Here is a 17,158-nt window from a genome sequence, read left to right on the forward strand (position 1 = left end):
ATTTTTCCCTATTTGGAAGTGTTTCTGGAGTCTGCTATATCATAACTTTAGCTCATCAATGTCATCGCTACCTTCTGATCGTGCACTGCTTTCTGTGGCATCTTCTGAATTATCATCAGGGGATGACACATATAGAAATCTTAGGGGAGAGAAAGCCAGAGAGCGAGAGGGAGAGTGAGAGCGTGCATGCATGAAAGAAAGAGTGAGAGAGAGGGGGGGAGGGGAGGAAGAGAGAGAGACAGAGAGACTGCAAATAACAAACAAACCACGAAACAAAACCCCAAACAAACAAACAAACAAACAAAACACACACGCTAAAATCCATGCAAGTCCCAGACCTATAGAGGCTGAGCTCTCTAGGACATGTCTCTACTTGAGCTCTAGAACTCTAGGACGCACACTGGATTCCTCTATCTGTCATGGCAAAAGCAGCACTTGCCACCTAGAACTCATCATTTCCCTTCCCCAACCTTCTTGGGCTCCTTTGTGTCCTATCATGTTAGTAGACTCCTTCCACCACCCTTCCTTACCCCTATTATCCAAGCAGAGAGCTGGAAATTATTTTAAACTCTTCTTCTCTCATCTAACACATTCCTAAATTTGGTCTGAGGCTAGCCCACTTCACAAATATGCCCATATTCATGTATTCCCTCTGTCTAATCCACTACCAGTGCCTTACTTCCAGCCTCTCACACCTTTCCACTTACCCATTTCTAAATCATTTGAACTTGTCCTTTCTCAGATTTGTCTCTTTGCTCATCAAAGTGGTTTCATCATGTCTCTCTCTTTCTCTCTCTCCTTAATCCTCACCCGATGATATTTTTCCATTGATTTTTAGGGAGAGTGGAAGAGAGAGAGGGAAAGACAGAGAGACACATTGATGTGAAAGAAACACATCCATTGGTTGCCTCTGACTAGGGCCAGAGCCCAAGGAACCTGAAGCCAAGGTATGTGCCCTTGACTGGAATTGAACCTGGGGCCCTTTGGTCCGTAGGCCGAAGCTCTATCCACTGAGCCAAACCAGCTAGGGCCATCAGGTCTCTTTTTGATTAGAGTCATCTGATGACTTCTCATCACCCTCAGGATAAACGCTGCCTTCCTGTGAGTGACAGATGACACTCTTAAGAATTTCGCTCCTGTGTCTTAGCCCAGGCTCTCTCTTCAGACTTTCCAACTTGTTTGGTAAATGTCAAATTTATTTGCCTTTGTCTGTATCACTGCTTCTGTCCATAATGCCCTTCTAAGCTTGTCTGTTTGGGAAATTCCCACTTGGTCTTTAAGACTCAGGTCCAGGGTCTCAGTGCTCTCCCTATGATGATGACCAATATACTTACCAACTGGTCTGCTTGGGCTCTGAGCAATTAGAACAGATGCCATGGAGAAATCCTTCCCTCAATGCACCAGGTAACTGTCACCTGGCTTTACCCCACCCTGGCAGAGCTGATCATCCTTCTTTTGTGTCACCGCTCTACATGTGGAGGCACCCATTATTCTCCCTGTCTTTGTCATTTGGCAAACATTTAATAATTTCCTACTGTGTTTAGACTTTGTCTAGATAATAGGAAGATAAACATGAATAAGACAGCATTCTGCACTTGGGTGCTTATAATCTAGTCATACTAGTACAACATTTTTTCCTTAGGTGGTTATCTTTGATAAGACTATGAGCCCTTGGACAGTGGGGACCAGTTCTGTTATCTCAGAATACTTGGTTCCTGCCTGGTGCTTGTCAGGTAGCATGCTCCGTCAGTATTTGTTGAATGAGGGTATCTGGCTGGGATCTCCAGTATCTGGACTCAGGGGTCAGGGTATCAAGGTGTTAAAATGATTCAAGGGGTTGATTGGCCATAGGCTAAGGGCTTCTAGCAAGAGGTATTAGGTAAGAATGTTTATTTATAGAGTTATGACCCAGAGAAACAGTTCATGTGTCTTCTCTGTTCCTTCTAATTCAGCTTTCCCCCCTTCTTTTTATAATTCTGTTTTGAATGGAATAATGTCACCCACTTACTGGTTTTATATAGCACCTACTGAAGTAGAACTCAACAGAAATTGTGCCTATTAATTAAAAAGCCAGAACGTGGGCAGTTTTTGAACTGCTAATTAAAACTCTTACCAGTGAGGTTGCATTAGCAGTTTTAAACCTTTTTTCTTTTCCTGAACCTAGAAGAGAAAATGACTTTAAGAAAAGACAATTGCCAAGAATGACAGCATCTTGTCTTAAAAACTGTATCATGTACCTCTAGTGAAATCATAGGGTGAGATAGCTTCCTGATGCTTTGAAGGCTGTTAGTGGGTTGAAGTTGTGAGGGGCTGGAGAGGACATAAGTGGCCGATCCTGGCCACTCCCATCTGTCCTCAAATGATGGCTTCAGCTGTAGATAGCATGGCTGTAGATAGCATGGCTGTAGATAGCATGGCTGGTAGGTGAGGGCCTGAGAATGTTTCCCTCCTGAGACTGGTCAGAAGAGAATATCTTACCAATTTCTAGGAGCTACTGGGGCAACTGTGGCCTCTGCAGCTTCGCCTCACCTCTGCTTATTACCTTGGCGGCCTGTGGGGAACCAAGTGAACTCCATGGAAGGTAAATGGCAGATGCGCCTCAAGCCACAGGATCTGCTCCCTACTCCGCCTTCTTTCAGAAACTGGAATTCTCTGCCATGCCCACCAATGCCGGTGCTTGCATACGATGTGGCTTTCTGGGCATGGTGCCAAGGAGCTCACACAGAACTCCTTATTCAGCTGCAGGCTGCATCCTGTGCTGGCTTTTGGGGTGGGCAGCCCAGCAGGGCTCCCCTCGTGACTAGAGTCAGAGCTCATGTGGACTCTCTCGAGGTGGGCATGGGCGAGGAGCATGAGGCTCCTCTAACAAGAGGCCCCATTGTATCCTGACCCAGGAGGCTGCAGCGAGCGGCTCTGTGATGACCGCTGAGCAATGGAGGAGCCCGGGGCGTGTCTGCAGGGTTTGATTCCATTGAACCAGAGGAAGCAGCCATGTGGTGAGCATGTGCTTGGGGCCACGCTTGGGTCCAAGGACTGGCAATGTGCTTTGAGTTTGGGCTTTCTTTCTTTTTCAGAAGGTGGTTGATTCATGCAAAATGCTTAACGATGCCTGCAACACACGGAGCAGGGATCAGATCCCCTTTGATGTGCAGGGTCTTTTTGGAGGTTCCAAAAAATAGTTCAAAGGTTTAGTTTGGACCCCACACCTCCAGCACATGTCAAAGGCAAGGCCCGGCTCCACAGGCAGCAGGGCGGAGAAAACACTTGTGCCGGCTTCTTCCTCTGTTTTGTCTTGTGCTGAGCACAGATTTCCAGGCCTCACACCGTCCTGGTGGCAGGAGGGGAGATTAAGCAAAGGAAAATAAATGGTTCTGGACTTTGTGAGGGCCCAGGGAAGCAAGGGTGCACTTGCTTTTCCCTCCTGCTGAAGTCGGGGCAAGCGCCAGGCTGACATTTGCCTGCAGCGACAGGCCCTCTCACAGCCTTGGAGCTGGAGCTGTCTGAGGGAAATGCATTCCTAGGCAGAAAGAGAGCCATCTGGCCGCCATGTGGGTCAGACCGCAGTTCTGCCTGGGTTTGTCTTCCCTTTCTCTTCTCCTTTGGGGTGTGGAACTTAGGGCTTGGCCACGACTGGGGTGCAGGTGCTGCGTGGGGGGGCAGGACTGCAGGGACATGAAAGGGCAGGGCAGGTGCATCCAGTGGGAGACTGCGGGAAACCAGGCTTCGGTGTTCCGAGAGTTTCCTGGCCCTTCCCTGCCCCCAAGGTGCGGGCACAGGGCGGGTGCCCCAGCTCTGCCCACAAGCTGGAGGCTGGTTGGGTGGGTGGTGTAGGGTTTCTGCCTCCTTCTTGAAAGCAAAGCAGAACCACACCTGAGTGTGGGACTTGGCTGTGAATGTGGTCAGAGGTTCAGGAACGGGTTTCCTTCCCTTTCTTCCTCTCTAACTACCAGGAGCTCTTGTGTCCCTTGGAGGAGTCACTTCTCTGTTCTGTGGGCTGTTTACCTGTCAGGCAGAGGTGGATGCTTCTGCCGGGACAGAACAGCTGTTTCCGGCTGAGGGGACATTGGTGGAATCCAGACACCCCATCCTTTACTCTGTTAGAAAAAAGGTGCAAATCAAATGACATCTCAGGCTCAGGGTGGGCACAGTGGGCAGGCACCGGAGTATCACTGGACAAAGGGCCAGGCATACAGGCTCCCAGGGCCCACCTCTCTGTCCTTGCAATGATGGCACATTTCTCTCCTCATGCAGTTTGGGGTCCAGCCCCGGCAGCCCCGCCCCTCTTCAGAGCCTGTGTCTGTGAAACACCACACATGCTGTCAGCGTCCAAAGTGATTCCACACAACATATGGGAGTCTCCTGAGGTCAACACTCCAACAGTTTGGCAAATGGCAGGAATATAGAATCTTACATTACTGTTTTATTCCATGTATCTCAGGCTTTTGAATCTCTTTCCAGTTCTCCAAAAGATTTTCCTTTTGTTTCTTTTCAACCTTGGTTTCAGGGGAAGTTCCACAAGGCCCTCTCTTACGTGTGGTTGAAAATAATCTGCACGTACCCCTCGAGTCTGTATTAGGCCAGACCAGCTCTGCTGTCCTGCTTCTAGGAAAGCTCAATGAATCATTCTTTTTCTTTCCTGGGTTCATGTCCTTGGAGATCCCCTCCAGTTTCAGAACATTCCTACACATTTCTCTGTCACTTCATGCTGTGTCGTTGCCAGTTTTTCGAAATCGTTCCTTTTCAGGGGATATAAGTTTCCTCCCAGGAATTATTTTCCTAGTTTTTTTCATATCACTTTCTGGCAGCCCTTTCCTTCATGTCGCTAGGTTCTTATTTTCATTTTGGAACAAATGTTAGCTTTTTTAAATGTTCATTTCTGATCGAGCTAACAACTACTGATTAATTCTTCTGGATCAGGGAGCATGCTGGGCATTTTCTTTATCGGTAACTTTCAGAGAAATCCTGCACTGCTATCTAATTTTTATACATGAAAATACTGTCACTCAATAAGTTAGATTTAGTTGAGCAGCTCTTCTAACACAAAACAACTCTCTTCTCTATATTTCAAATGGTTCCCCTCATAGCCAGGAGGTTGGAGATTGCTTTCAACCTCACCTAACAGTTAGAAATTGCTCCAGTTCTCCCTCATAACTAGGTTGGAGATGTAATTAATCCAAAGAAATAGATGAGCCCTAACCGGTTTGGCTCAGTGAATAGAGCATCAGCCTGCGGACTGACAGGTCCCAGGTTTGATTCTGGTCAAGGGCATGTACCTTGGTTGCAGGCACATCCCCAGTAGGAGGTGTGCAGGAGGCCACTGATCGATGTTTCTCTATCATCGATGTTTCTAACTCTCTATCCCTCTCCCTTCCTCTCTGTAAAAAATCAATAAAATAAAATAAAATAAAATAAAATAAATAGATGAAACTCCACTTCATGTGTGTGTTTCATTTAATGTTGGTCAACATCATACACAGATACTACTCTCGCCTGTGGTGAACAGTGAAACAATTTGATTCGTTTAAGAAACAGCTTTAGACTCACTTGCCAATGGCATATGAGAATCATTCCATATTCCTTCTCATCTCATCAATCCACCTCCTGATTTTGTGCAGTCTGCTTACCTTTTTCTTTTCTGGCTTTGGTCCTGGGCGTCTGGGCCAGTCTGCACAGCTACTCTTCTCTGGCTCCTTGGAAGGCAGTCACTCAGCACTAGGCACAGCAGCAGCCAGCATAGCAATGCGAGGTGTGCTCTTTTGGGGGCACTGGACGAGAGGCATTGAGTGATTATTTTCAACATCCATGGTGCATGACTCAAACAAAATACTATGCAATGCCCCAGATCCACTTCCATGTGCCTTAGGACTGGAGAGGAGGAGGCCAATTGGAGGGGTTGGGAAGCTCAAGTCATAAAGTCAAACGGATGAAGACATTGATAGTCACACTGGGACTATTTCATAATTGGAAAATTTGAGGTAGAGGAAAATGAAGTGATTTGGGAAGGGAAAACGTGTTCAAACACCATAAAATCTTATTTCAAGTTGGGAGGGTCCTCGGGCCAAGAGGAGTGTTATTGATGAAGGTGGAAGAAGTGGGGCTGTCATTGATGCCACTTGTGTGGAGAGTAGGAATGTACAGGGCTGCTTTGTGGTATTTTCTGTCTGTCTGGTCTTCATGGCGAGATTGTCAATTTCTTGGGGGCTGGATGATGTCACATATAACTATAATGCCAAGCAGAGTGCTTGAATAGAGCACATGCTGAGAAATATTAACTGTTAGTAAATTGATTGTCATAAACTTACAAACTCACTTAAACAGGAGACTTGATTAAATCACAGCTTAGATGGATGCCCTCTCCGTACTACAATATGAAAGCCCCGAGTCTCTGTGCTTGCTAAGGTACAGGCTAACCTATTAAAACAGAAAGATCCTAAAATACATTGACGTTATCAGGATTGAAGCTTCTCCTCTATGTGACAATCCAGAGACCAGCAGGCTGGGTCTGGAGGCAGGGCAGCAGCTACAGCTGCAGTCAGCAGGGAGGAAAGGAGACTTAGAGTGACCTGGAAGGAGTACATACCCTTCTGCTCATGGCCTCACCAAGCCTCAAGGAGGGCTGGGAAATATAGTCTTCAGCTGAGGGGCTGTGCCCAGGTACAACTTAGAACTTGCATTATTAAATATGGGGAGAATGAATATTGGTGGACAAGTAACCTCTGATATAGTCCCTAAGCTAAATTTTCCTTCAGAGCGTTCTCTCTTTTCCCCTCTTGTCCCCAGCTCCTTTCCCTCCCTTCCTTATTTCTTTCTTTCCTTCCCTTTCTACCTCCCTTCTTTCCTCCCTCTAACCCTGCTTTCTTCCTCCTCCTCCCGTCTCTCTCCTCTGTTCCTACTCTATTTTCCTTCCTCTTTGCCTCCCTCCTTTCCTCCCCTTCTAATAAACATTAATGCAACCCTTATTACTTACAGATACTTTCCTAGGAGTTGAGTAAAACACCCATGAACCAAAATATTAAAATTTGAATAGAAGAAACAAATAATTAATCACCAATTGCTGGCAAACAGTTTTGGTCTCTATAGGCCAAATCTATTTCTGGCCTTTCCTTTTGTGGGGGAGGAAGAATATATCCTCTACTCTTCTAGGTTCTTTTGGCTAGTCTAATAATCAAATAGACATGAGACAGATTAACAGGAGAAAAATAAAAAAATTAATTACATGTGTACGTACGGGAACCCTGCATACATGAGAGGTTCAGAGCCAGAAAGGGAAAATGACGTATATATGATATTCTGAGCTAAGGATGAAGAAAGGCACCTTGGAAGTGCAGAGGGGAGGGAGTTCATTGCAGGATGGTTAAGAAGAGCAAAGGTTCAGTAATTAGCAGTTTGCCCTGCCATGTAGATAGGGCATAACAAGTTATCTCTGCTGATAACTCTTACTATGGGCAAGGCCCCAAATTTAAACTCTTTAAAGGAGTGGTAAAAATTTCTCATAAGCCCACAGGGTCTCGATTGCTTTTAGCTCAAAATAATTCACACACCCAAGTGGCACATCTGGGGGAGGCCTATTCGGAACCCTTTCTCTTGCTAAACCCATAATAGTACAGCTCTCAATGGTATTTGCTTGGTGATCAGTGAGGTAATTTGTTCTTTTTCAAGGAGTTTTCAGGGAGCAGAAGCTGTGGTTGCTGAACATTATTTGCAAAGCACCTGTTGCCCTGTAGATGTTGACAATACAGAGCTCACCTAGAATCTGAATCCTTTGCCTCAGGAGGCATATTAGAAAGAGAGATGGAGTGAGATGATGACATCCTCTGAAGGATGCAGAATCAAACCACCAGAGAACAAGAAGATTTTTACCCCTGAGAACTTAACTAATCTTAGTTGGTTGTTGGGAAAACAGTATAAATGGACACAGCATCGGGCAAAGAATTAAAGCTAAAGGAGAACTGCCTAATACATCATGTTTAGTACTTAATAATCTTAGACTTATGCTGTTTTATCCATTTTAAAATTAGTTCATGTACGATTTCAGAAATGTAAAATTACTCTTTATTCAACTAACAATTCCTCAACTTGGATTGCAAATTGATCTGGCCTTGCTGGGATTTATTTGTGGTAAAATAAAAGAAACTTTAGATTTTGATTCACAAGACTTGAGTATGAATCCTGTTTTTGAGTATTTTGGCCACAATGTTAATCTATGAAAGGAGGATTATAGCCAATTTAGAGAAATTTATAGGGATTTAATGTGATAGGTGTGAAAGCATTTGATCAACTCTCAAGCATTGTACAGATGGTAGATTTTATTATGACTTATTAACTAATTATGTTTAATTTTATTTATTTATTTATTTATTTATTTATTTATAAAATGATCAGTTTACTTTTAAATAACTTTGAATGGCCATATATCAGCTTGGGTATTTTGACATTTATCCACTAATTATATAAAACTACAAATATAATTTCAATGTTTGGATTGAGACTATAATAATCTCTGCTCAGGAAAACAAGTTTTCTAGAGTATTTGGAATTATCTTTAGATGTCTTCAGGGTTCATTTTCTTTCTCAAAGCATAAGACTTATGCAATTTTTTTGTAATAAAATGTATTTTATAACTGAAAAAAAAAATCTGCCAAGTGATGGTGAAAATACCATGGGAGGATTCCTGGCTAACAGTACCTATATGTGATTTCTTTTTCCCTCAACAAGAAGCCAAATTGTAGAAATCTTGTATTTGGGTGGTAATGTCTTAAAACAAATAATCATGTTCAAGGATTACTTACTTGAAGGAGTTGCCCAGGGCATTATTATGTTATCTATAGAATAACTTCAAGATAAAAGGAAATCCATGGTCAATACAAAAATCCACCTAAGAGGCTCTTCCTTTGAACTGCTCTTTTATGATTGTCTTCCAGAGCTAGTAATACAAAGCAAAAAGAGTCTGAACACCATGAGTGTGTCCCTGGACAAATGGCTCATCTTTTCTCTATGTGAGGTTCTTCATCTGTCAAATGGGAAGCCCACTGGTGGATTCCTACCTCATCAGGCTGCTCTGTGGAGGTGCTATAAGGCATTTGAGGGTGGAGGTTGCTCAAAACCACCTGGTCTTGGATTAGACACTTCCAGAGGAGTACACTCCTCCATGGGCTAAAAGAGACATATTTCAAACACAGAAATATATAAAGAAGAGCTCCTTTACAGCAAATACCTTCTAGAAAGTAATATGAACTAAAAACCAATGATTCAAATCCTGCCAGGTAAAGAGCTGTGCCCTGCAAGCCAGATGCAAACTCTTCCTGCCACTATCGTACTATTTACTACCTAATAGAATACTCAGTTTGTTTCCAAAGAGCTGTTTTGATCATTAGGTAAGATAAAACAAAATCAGCTTGATTATCTTGTGAATTGGTCTGTTCTATGACAGATGATGATAGAATGTAATTGCTATGAGCTATAGATGTTCTTGTTATTGTAAACATAGGACTGTGGCTTTCATAGGATTGCTAAATGAAAGAATCATTCTCATTGTAGAGTCTGGACATCAAACCGGTCCTACTTCTACTGAATGTCTCAGATTAGAGGTTTAACAATTGGGACCTTTAATATTCAACTGATAGATTGACTGCTAACAAAGACCTGCTGTGTTCTGAAGTGCAAAATGGGAGAGGAAGGGAAGATTACTGACCTGGATGTGAGACCAGGGTAATATTATGTTATCTATAGAACATTCCTGCTTGTGGCACTAGCTCAATTGGTCAAAAGTGGGAGTTGTAGGAATCTGGAGAGAAACACCACAATCAGCTTAGTTCTTCAGGCAAGGATCAGGCTGGTCACAGTCAAGATAATTGGTTTCTGACCTGCTTGGTGAAGCAAAACCACCTGCTCTTAGTTCCAAGAAAACCAATTACTAAATTTAGATCCAATCCCTGGTAAGACTAACTGAAAGTTTCACGGTGGCTGGTGAAACTGACTATTTCTTGCTCTCTGACTTGCCTGCCCTGGGTTCTGCTCTGCCTCTCACCCTGGTACTAAAGCATATATCCTCTGGCTTTGAGGTCACCCCACTCATGGTTTGACACATTTTGCGTATTTCTTGAAAATGCAAAGCACTTATGATAAAACATGGCTAAGGGACAGAGATACCATCAAAATAAGTCTCACAAAGCATGTTTCCTGGTGCCTTTTGACAATAAATAACAGTTCATCTCTGCCACTTCCATCCAGAGGACCCATGTGGAGGAAGATCAGATATGGAAGAGAAATTAGAATTCATTTTCTAGTCTACCCTTCTCACATTTAAAGATGAGAAAAGGGAGGGCACAGATGGTCAGTGGCTGAGCTGATAGAACTTATTTCTGTGTCTTCAGTGGGAATACCCTCCTGGAGCTCAGTCCCAGAATGCAGTGCCAGTAGACCCCTTGAAATTGTTAGAACTCCTACTTTACTGGCCTTCAAGGCCATGCACCTGGGATTGTGGCCTTTATTTCCTTTGCCATTTTTTGGGATTGCCATTTAATGTCACTAAGCCAGCTGTTTCCTCAAACCCTCAAAATAAGAAGCCCTCATAAATTTACAAGTTGGTCTGATGTTCACATGAACTAATGGATGGAAAGTGTTGCCTATAATTTTAAAGCAATCTCCTGGGATAAAGTGTGATTATATAAATATCCACCACATAACATCATCAGGATTACCTTTTCTTCTTTGTTGGCCTGGAGTACCTTAATCCTTAGGTTGGCCTTAATTAATTTCAGGTGTATGAGTGATGTTAATGATGCTCTCATTCAGCCCTCAGCACTGAATTGCTTTACAATTTCTTGGACTCCAATTGCACTTTGTACTCTCAAACTCAGCAGGGATTTTGTGGAGAGGGTATATCTTTACCACATTTTGAAAATCCCTATTCCAGCAAAAGATAAACCAAAGGATTGATCATTATTGTTGCAAATCAATTCCAGAAAACCATTAATAGGGAGCTTTGCTAGTGTTTAGAGAATGGCTCAAATTACAAAAATTCAGACAAACGTGCAACTTTTGATGAATCCAGCTATTGTTTAAAATCAGGAGAAACATGATTTTAGTTTTCATACCTGCTGCAATGTGTTAATGACCAAAGGTTGCACAAACACTCCTGATATAGAGAGTTAGTGAAAATACTTCATGCCATTTTCCATCACTGTTCTAAGATCACATCTGTTTGGAACTGAACCGTAGCATGTGTGCTGGGGAACCTGTATGAAATTAACTTTTATAGCTGCCTTTACAAGCAGAATCTTTTATTGTCTACAACTTGGCTGGGATTCAGGAAGTTCCCAAAATGATTTATTGTCATATGTGCCTATTCTATGGCGGCTGATGAAACTGATATATTATTTGAACATATGCAGTCATTCTGGCTAGAGAAAACAGATCATCTGAGCCTTTTATCCAAAAGGATAGAAGAATTCATATTGTGGAAGAGAAAAAAAAAGTTGAGTATTTTGTTTTAAGTGAAATAATTACTTGCAGGAGCAAAACATTTGTTACCAATCCTATAGGTCTTTTCTTGCTTGCCAACATAGTAAAAACATTAGAATCTAGAATACATTCATTAACTAAATACTTAAGGTAATATTTTCCCAATAAATGTTGGATCACATTTTTGTAATATTTGGAATGGTTAGTTCAATTTATTAGACCATGATATTAAGAATCAAAGATCATGAATTTAAATTTCTTTCATATTACTTAATGCAAATCCTCCTCCCCAGACAAAAACTTCTTTTAGTTTAACAGAGGGGCCCTTCAGTTCGACCAGTCATCTTTCTAATGGTTACAAGAGGGATTTTGTGAAATGGAGGATGAAATAATGGAGTCTCAAGAGCATGGTTTTCTATCTGTTGATGAATCAGAACTTCCATACATGAAAGCACTATTAACCTATCAATAACAAAAATATCACATTTAGTTAAAGTAGAATATGTGATAGAAAAAGATTAACCATAATTCTAGGACATGCTTTTATAGCACACAAAATATTTAATCCTATAGCAAAAATCTGGAGTTTCTGGATTCAATGTGAACCCTCTCAGCCACTAATTGACACACTCATATTTCAATTTGAAATATGTAGTCAAAGATCTGGGATTTGGAAGAGAAGCCAGAAGACTCCAGATCTTGTAAGGCTGTGTTAACCAGTGAGGCATTTAGATTCAGTTTTCTAGTTACAGTGTCAATTGAAAACATTTGATTTATAGTGTCAGTAGAAAACAAAACAAAACAAATTATATACTGTCTGTACGATTGTTTATAAGACAAAAGTGGGGGTAGTTTCTCCAAATGGAATTACAGTCAGTTGTTTTTTGTCTCTTGAGAATATAGGTGCTTATTTTTTTGGAACACAATTTGGAGACTGGTTTTGGGATTTTGCCTGGTCTTCAATAATACGTTTCACTTCAGAAGCACTTTTTCTTTAAAATGGAAGTGATTTATGTCATTACTATCTCACTCAGCATCATGAGGAATTTGGGTATCAACAGATGTTATTCACTTTCTGCAAATACAAAAGCAGAAATGAATTTTAAGGGACTTAGCAGCATTGATTATAAAACTATTTCATCCTTACAATTCTGGCATATGTTTCTGTCTATGAGCTGAGCGTGGAACCAGAATGAGTCCTAGTTGAGTTAAGTGCCTTGGTTATATTCAGAGTTTACATTCCCTCACCTTAAAATTAGCCTGGAGGTTGGACCGAGTTACATGTTAATAAATTTATTTCCAATCAGGTGAGGTAGCTTCAAATAGTGAAATAATCTTTCATCATGGTAGACAATTGCTAATGATATCAGAACAGTCTGATCCCATTCCAAAATGGATTCTACTCTGCACACTCTTAAAAAAAACCCAAACCGCCGAACCGGTTTGGCTCAGTGGATAGAGCGTCGGCCTGCGGACTCAAGGGTCCCGGGTTCGATTCTGGTCAAGGGCATGTACCTGGGTTGCGGGCACATCCCCAGTGGGAGATGTGCAGGAGGCAGCTGGTCGATGTTTCTCTCTCATCGATGTTTCTAACTCTCTGCCTCTCTCCCTTCCTCTCTGTAAAAAATCAATAAAATATAAAAAAACAACAACAAAAAACAACAACAAAAAAACCCAAACCTACAAAACATTTTTATTGATTTCAGAGAGGAAGAGGGAAAGAGAGATAGAAACATCAATGATGAGAGAGAATCATTGATCGGTTACCTTCTGCACTGAGCCTGCAATCCTGACCTGGAATCGAACCATGACCTCCTGGTTCATAGGTCGACGCTCAACCACTGAACCACACCAGCCAGGCTACTCTGCACACTCTTAAAGAGCAAACAATTCAAAGTTCACGTCTAACTGTTAGGAGCATCATCTTTGCTTTTAAAGAGGATGCACATTTTCAAGGGGCTTGGAAACAGTCGAATGTGGGTAATGTTAATTTGGTGTAAAACTTCAAGTGGCATATTACTAATGCCAAAAAACAAAGCAATTGAGGATCTGGTAACTAATTACTAACAGCATTGTCACTACTTTGTGTAAGTGTGAACAAGAATCATATGTTTCTTATAGTTCACCCTTGTTGATGTACCAGTGTTGCTGGTAAAAGTGTGATAATGAGCATACTGAGGACTGCTGTGGACCCCTCTTGATAGCAGTATTTTGTACCCATGCTCAGAGGCCCTGAGCGCAGTGGACATTCTTTAAACAGATGAAACAATTTAGTAGTGTGAGTGATTTAAAAGCGCTTTCACAGACCTGAATTAGGAGACCCTGTCATCATAATCTGAAGCTAATGACACTGCTATTGGTGTTGCAGGAAGCTCCTGTGACTATCAGAGGAGTAGTCTAGATTTCACTATGTGGCTCTGCTTTCACCAGGGCGTTAGGTCTTGCTGTGGAAATAAAATGGAAAAATATTGGTGACTGTGGGGGAACTACAATAATTCAGAGAGTTCAGGAAGAGACAGGATGTTAATATTTATTCAAAATCAAATCAGCAGCTGTCGATACCTGTTTTGTTGTTGTTTTTAAAGAATCTTTTATTCAAGAATCTTGAGAAAATTTATCTAATGTTCAGGATAGGATGAAAAGGACCCACTCCAAAAACTGGATGATTACGGATGAAAAGAACCTGAGACCAAGGGCCAAAGTGTGTGTATAAAAAAGGATGCTGAAGGGCGCTCGGAAGCCTCGGCGGCGGCTGCGGCTGCGGCGGGAAGCGCAGGCCCGGCCCGGAGGGGCAGCAGTGTGAAAAAACAGTTGATGTGAAGAAGAGTAAATCCTGTGAAGCTGATGTCTCTAGTGACCTTCGAAAAGAAGTATTAAATCATTATAAGCTTTCTCTGCCTGAAGATTTCTATCACTTCTGGAAGTTCTGTGAAGAACTTGATCCTGAAAAGCCAGCTGATTCACTTTCCGAGAGCCTTGGACTTCAATTTAGTGGGTCCGTATGACATCCTTGCCGGAAAACATAAAATGAAAAAAAAATCGTCGAGCCTGAATTTTAACCTTCACTGGAGATTTTACTATGATCCTCCTGAGTTCCAGACAATAATTATTGGAGATAATAAAACTCACTTCCACATGGGGTATTTCAGGGATTCTCCTGATGAACTTCCTGTATATGTTGGTACAAATGAAGCAAAGAAAAACTGTGTAATTGTTCAAAATGGAGATAATGTGTTTGCTGCAGTTAGATTATTTTTGACGAAAAAACTTAAAGAAGTAACAGATAAAAAGAAAACTAGTTTCTTGAAATCCATAGATGAAAAGCTTACTGAAGCAGCCAGAGAACTGGGGTACTCACTGGAACAGAGAACCATGAAGATGAAGCAGAGAGACAAGGAAGTCGTGACAAAGACCTTTCATGGTGCAGGCTTGGTTGTTCCAGTTGATAAAAATGATGTTGGGTACAAGAGCTCCCTGAAACAGATGCCAACCTCAAGAGAATTTGCAAGGCAATTGTTGAGGCACCAAGTGATGAGGAGAGACTAAAGGCTTTTGCTCCCATTCAGGAAATGATAACCTTTGTGCAGTTTGCTAATGACGAATGTGACTATGGCATGGTGCTAGAGTTGGGAATGGACCTCTTTTGTTATGGTTCACATTATTTTCATAAAGTTGCTGGCCAGCTTTTACCTCTTGCATACAATCTGTTGAAGAGGAATCTCTTTGCAGAAATTATTGAAGATCATCTGGCAAACAGAAGTAAAGAGAACACAGACCAGCTTGCAGCATGAGAGCTGGCTTTCCTTGGTGTACAATATTTTAAAGCATTAATATTAAACTTGTAATTTTTGTTTGTTTTTAAGGGATACAGAAAATAAACTGATGGAACCATTTACTAAAACTTTCAAAAAAAAAAAAAAAGGATGCTGAAGATACAAAGGCAGAGTAATTTAAAGAGAAGAACTCAGAATCACAGAATCCTAACATGTGAAGCTGAGAAGATCAAATGGTAATTATCTAATCTCTTGCCATTTAGTCCATGATGAAACAGAAGCCCAATGACAGTAAGATCTTGGGGTGAGAGAATTAGAATTAAAATCAGCCTCCTAACTCCCAATCCAATATTCTCTCCAGTACATCAATTTTTTGAGAAAAATCTAACTTCTCATTCTCTAAACCCCGTCAAGAAAGCATCCAACTGCAATTTAATAGTTGGGTAGATCTATCTAGATAACCAGACTTGTGCCAGACACATCTCACTCTTCATTGCAAATTATTAAATTTACTCTCTGGTATGAATCAATCTCACGTGCCTCTGGGAAGCCTGAGCCACCTCATAGGACCACTGGTCTGGGAATCAGAAAGCCCAGGCTCTGCTCTTATTTCTCTGTTCTCTTATTTATAAAGTTAAAAGAGTGACTGGGGGATCTCTAAGTACCTCATCTCAGTTCTGAATTACTAAAACTCTATTTAAAGAGGAGATAGTGGGGGCTGTATCCTGGACAGGATGATGACTGTCTTTTCACATGCAAATATATGGTAAATTCCAAAAGGGAGGGTGTTGATGAACTGCTAGTGGAGGGCTTGACAGTATCAGCAAGCAAAGTTGAGAAAAACCTGAGAGGTCTTTGAACAACGTGATATTTAGATGAAAGGAATGACCAATGGACCTGATAAAGAGAGAATCTAGATCAGCGGTTCTCAACCTGTGGGTCACGACCCCTTTGGTGGTCAAAAGACCCTTTCACAGGGGTCGCCTAAGACCATCCTGCATATCAGATATTTACATTATGATTCATAACAGTAGCAACATTACAGTTATGAAGTAGCAACGAAAATAATTTTATGGTTGGATCACAACATGAGGAACTGTATTTAAAGGGCCAGAAGGTTGAGAATCACTGATCTAGATTAAGCTCATGGAAAGCCCATTGGCTGAGGACATGACAGAAACCAGATCATTGAGTTTCTCCAAGTGTGTTACAATAATATCATAGGAAAGAATTATCCTGTGTTCCCATACATTTTTGAAATAATGGGAAAAGAAAACTAAATTAGTTTCTTTATGAAGGACTTCTCATGCCTTTGATGTGATAAAATGCTTTGGGAGTCTCCAAGGTGCAGAATTTTCCAGATTCATTTGTCTATGAAACACACTGTTTTCTGGCACCTTCCTTGGGAAATGCCGCTCTAAAACATACCCGGAGAGGGCAGAGGACAGTTCAGGTGATACTTTAAAACCTCTGGAGGGATGTGGCTCAAAAGTTGAAAGGTGAGACCCAGGCACCCAACAGGGGTCCTGCTGTGGGCAACAAAGTGGGCTAAGAGCATATTTCAGTCAGGGGCTGGCAACTTTGCAGTAGTGAGAATCTGTGGAAGAAGCTGACTTTGACCTTGAAGTGAGGGACCAGGATAAAGTTCATACATGCCTTCTCAAAGGAGGGAGAGGGTAAATAAGAACTCCAGGTTGTCTAATGTTTTCAACTATACCAAATTTAAATGATTGCTAGTTATTTCCTGGCCTGTAAATGGTATACACAGAAGAATACCCTCATGCTAAAACAAAGGTTAATTTTTATATGATATTTTGGGCAAAGATGAATTTTTCAGTGCACAGTGTAAGTGAAAGGAGCAAGTTAGAGCCCAGAACAAAGTTTCAGATGAAGAAATGCAGAATCTCATTGCTGCAGGGACT

The 17,158-nt window shown here is 41.7% G+C and overlaps 1 pseudogene; it reads left to right on the plus strand.

Moving 5' to 3' along the window:
* Positions 1–15,315, plus strand: part of LOC139002467 (histone PARylation factor 1 pseudogene) — a 96,703-nt pseudogene extending 81,388 nt beyond the window's left edge.
* Positions 15,316–17,158: the final 1,843 nt, after the last annotated feature.

This window comes from Myotis yumanensis, unplaced genomic scaffold (genome assembly GCF_028538775.1).
Source record: "Myotis yumanensis isolate MYYU_CA2020_CCGP unplaced genomic scaffold, mMyoYum1.0.hap1 SCAF_2, whole genome shotgun sequence".
NCBI lineage: Eukaryota > Metazoa > Chordata > Mammalia > Chiroptera > Vespertilionidae > Myotis > Myotis yumanensis.